The sequence below is a fragment of the Ictidomys tridecemlineatus genome, chromosome 6 (genome assembly GCF_052094955.1).
Source record: "Ictidomys tridecemlineatus isolate mIctTri1 chromosome 6, mIctTri1.hap1, whole genome shotgun sequence".
In the NCBI taxonomy this organism is placed as follows: domain Eukaryota; kingdom Metazoa; phylum Chordata; class Mammalia; order Rodentia; family Sciuridae; genus Ictidomys; species Ictidomys tridecemlineatus.
The window spans coordinates 35,002,652-35,006,629 of record NC_135482.1 but is presented as its reverse complement, the minus strand read 5'-3'; the positions used below and the strand labels follow the sequence as shown (position 1 = coordinate 35,006,629).

At 31.2% G+C, this 3,978-nt stretch overlaps 1 pseudogene; it reads right to left on the bottom strand.

Annotated features, from left to right (window-relative positions):
- Positions 1–1,396: 1,396 nt before the first annotated feature.
- On the bottom strand, positions 1,397–1,516 carry LOC120888785 (small nucleolar RNA SNORA40; annotated as a pseudogene).
- Between the last annotated feature and the right edge of the window lie 2,462 nt (positions 1,517–3,978).

Sequence of the window (3,978 nt, the reverse complement as noted above, 5' to 3'; positions counted from 1 at the left end):
TGTGGTGCTGGAAATTTTCTTAGTTCAAACTAATATGTGGCCCAAAGTCACCAGACTAACATCTCATATATCTCTTTTAACTTTAAAATTATAGCTATAATTTCCATGACATTTCTACTATATATGAAGTATAATATAAAGCTAATTCTTCAATCATTCATAAATTTAGCTGTTAAAAATTTCTGAAAGTACTTCTCTAGAATATTTTAAATACGACTGTTACTTACATAAATTCAAAGTCACCAGTGGTGATTATTTTCGAAAATAAAACTCAGCATAGTTATTTTATTTCAGTTTAAAAAGTTCTGTGATATCATCTTCTTATCTAGTCTCTGAGGGAAAAAAAGTCAGAATTATAAATAAAACCACATGTGATTGCTGAAAACGTCAGATATACTTATAATCAAGTGAATCACAGAGCATACATATATATTTATATAAACGTATATATGTACATAGACCTATATATGTACATATACATGTACATATACACATACATATTCATTATACCTTGTTTTCCTAATATATATAAAATGCAGAAACCACTGAAATGGAATGAATTATACTCCAGAATTGTCAGGCTCATTCTTTATCTCTCATAAACTTGAATCTTAAATTAATTTTTAAAAGATATTAAAAATATTTTAATATCTCTTTATAAATATATATGAAATAATCCATAACTTTATAAACCTAGTACCTAGATCATTTTCCAGGTAAACAAATATACTTCTATTAACTAGAAGCTCTGACTACTCTAAGCATGGCATCATTTTTGTAAATTAAATGTTTCAATAAGCATATCCAATATATGTTGCATGTAATCCATCAAAAATCATGCAAACATATGTAAATAAACTTTGTAATAACTTACCATTACCATTATGCAGGAACTGCCCATTCCATATTTTCTTCCCATTTCCACTGTTAATTTGTGAGTTAGCACGAATCTATTTTGAGCAGACCAAAGATATCTCTGATTATATATAGAATAAGCAGGCACATGACATAAATGAGATATTTCCTCTCTCTAGAATAATGTGTCCCATTTATAGTAATTCTTAAGATCAACTTCCTTTTCATATTTAGCAAAATTTTTAACAAATTTTCAGATGGATTCAAATACATTATAGCATATTGAAAAAGGACATGTGAGGACAGAAATAAGGATTGGAATAAAATGTTTACAGTGTCTTGACAAATACTTTCTTTGAACAATTAACTTTTTACCAGATAAATATGCAACATCAGGTTTACCAATTTGTTATGGAATAGTTATTAGTTTATTGTTATTATGTTTTTGCTCATGACCTATACTTTTGGATTATCAAGTCTTTAGACTTATAACCAACTTTTTAAATTATTAAACCCCATAACTTCAAGCTGTTTTATGTATAATATCCCTGATTACATTTACCAAACTCATAATGAACAATGAGTTATGGATTGCAAAAGAGGATTTATGCTTGTACCTGTCTATAAATATTTGTTCACAAGTTAAACACACACAAGTGTTAAATCACATTTTTTAGTTTTTAATGTAAAATTGGAATATAAAGTATTTTTCATGAGAAAGTTATAAAATTTAAGAAAATCAATTAGAAAATAAAAATATGCAAATGAGAGGCTAAATCCTTTTACATATAAATGGATTTATTTATATATATATAGAATAAATATGTACATATATAATATTTTATAAAGATGTACATATAAAATATAAATATTTTATATATACTATAAAAATAATTAATTTGGAATAATGAATTTCATGCTATTTTAAAACTGATGAGAGCAGGAACAACATCTGTTTTGCTTTCTTCTACATACTGGGTACCCCACATAATATATGATATCTAGTGGGATTAAATAAACATAAACATCACTCTTGATACTAACATCACATTTTGAAAAATACATAATATTAAAAATACTTTTAAAAAATGCACATGACTGAGAGAAATCACCACTGATAGTCTTTCACTTAAGTTATTTCTGTGGGTTGAATTTGAAAAGAAAAAAAAGTTGTCTGAGTATGCAATTGGAACAATCCACATAAAACAGTAATCAGAACATCTAATTTTAAGCCATGGTGGCTCATGCCTGTAATCCCAGGATCTCTGTAGGCTGAGACAGGAGGATCTCTAGTTCAAAACCAGCCTCAGCAATGATGAGGTGCTTAGCAACTCAGTGAGACCCTGTCTCTAAATAAAATACATAGTAGGGCTGGTGATGTGGCTCAGTGGTGCAGTGACCCTGAGTTAAATCCCTAGTACCAAAAAAAAAAAAAATCTAATTTTAAGGTTGAAGATAGAATTAAGAGAATCAATAATATAATGGCTGGTATGACAGAAACAGACCTAATGGACTCTATATTTCTCATGCTGTTTGAGAGCAGGGCTTACAATGTTGATTACATTATTTTAGGTGAGCACATACAAAATCCTAGTTAATGTCTAATAAATAAAAGTATAATGAATATTTCTGTTTTATATGGAAAATAAAGGGGAACTTCCGAAGGAAAGGTAATATTTAAAGCCAGGGGACTGGCTGTGATCTCCAGAGGGATGTGTTCATAGAGAAAAGTAGTCTGAACTCTGTAACATTAAGAGTAAAAGACAGCAGGAAGTGGTGAAGGGGTTGAGAAGGACATCCTTGTAGCAGGGCGAACTTGGAAGGGCAATTTTGGTGGAGTGTGGGGGGTAACCTGATTGGAGTGCATTTCAGAGAAGAGACAAAGAAGTCTGGACGCAGCAAGTAAAGACAAAGGTTTTGATGAATTTCCCTGCAATGTAAAAGGAAAAAATGGCATGAGAGCTGGTGAGGAAAGACAATATTTCAGACTGAAGAAATAACAAAATATTTGCACACTGATCCCATAGCAAGAAAAAAGAAAGAAAATATTAAGAATGATGGTGAGAGGAGGATCTCTGGAATATTGAAATGGAATAGGTGATGGATGATAGGATTCATCAATGAGTAGAGGGGCTGTCTTTAAAATGAATCACTAAGAGTTCATATTAACAAGTAGGATGGTTGGAGTATGAATGTGCTAACACTGGTAGATGGTTGGATGTGGTAGTGACTATCTGTGAAAGTTTGCTAATGATCGCTACAGTTTTCTCAATGAAGTACTAAAAGTCATGAATTTAAAGTGAGACAAGTTAACTCAGTTGTGCATTTTCCTCCAACCTAATGTTGCATGGTTGTAAGCCTGGTAAAGGAGAAAAGTTTAGTTAGACAAGATTTCTGTTTTGCCAAGGGGATAAAATAAAGCAAGAGTAACTTTTTTAAAAAGGAGTAGATAATATATAAAAGGAACCAAAATCAGAGACAATGATTTTAATTTTGGTATATGGAAAAGCTATCAGGAGGGCAAAGGACAGTATAACAGTGCCCATGGAGCAGAACAGAGGTACTGATTAGATTTCAAGAGACTTGAGTTCCAGGTAGTGACTATGAAATGGAAAAAAAGAGGGATGTGGTTAGAAAGTAGACACATGCATGCTTTTACATTTGCAGGGGTTAAATTATGGTAAGACAGGATCTCTAGGAGTTTCCCATGGAAATGAATGATTGAGGTAGGATGGAACCCAAAACCAATGAAGGAGGCGAGGTCAAACCAGAGAGATCATATATTAGATTGTCCACACACTTACTTTTAAAATGCTCAACATTAAGTCACAAGCAGAATTATAATTCTTGAAAAATAAATGTCATTTAATATTATAGGTTCTAATAAGAAAAAAAAATGATTGAAGTAAAAATGTGTATGCCCTAATTTCACCTTAATTTAAAGCCTTGTTGTTGAATAAAAGGCTGGCCTAATAGTCACATTACTTGTGGATCTTATTTTTAAGTGGTACTCAAAGGAACTCTATAAACTTGCAGATTAATGCCCCCCAAATATGTACAACTTATAGTTAACATTGACAACTAACATGAAACAGAAATCCTTCTTTCATGCTGTAAGTGAAG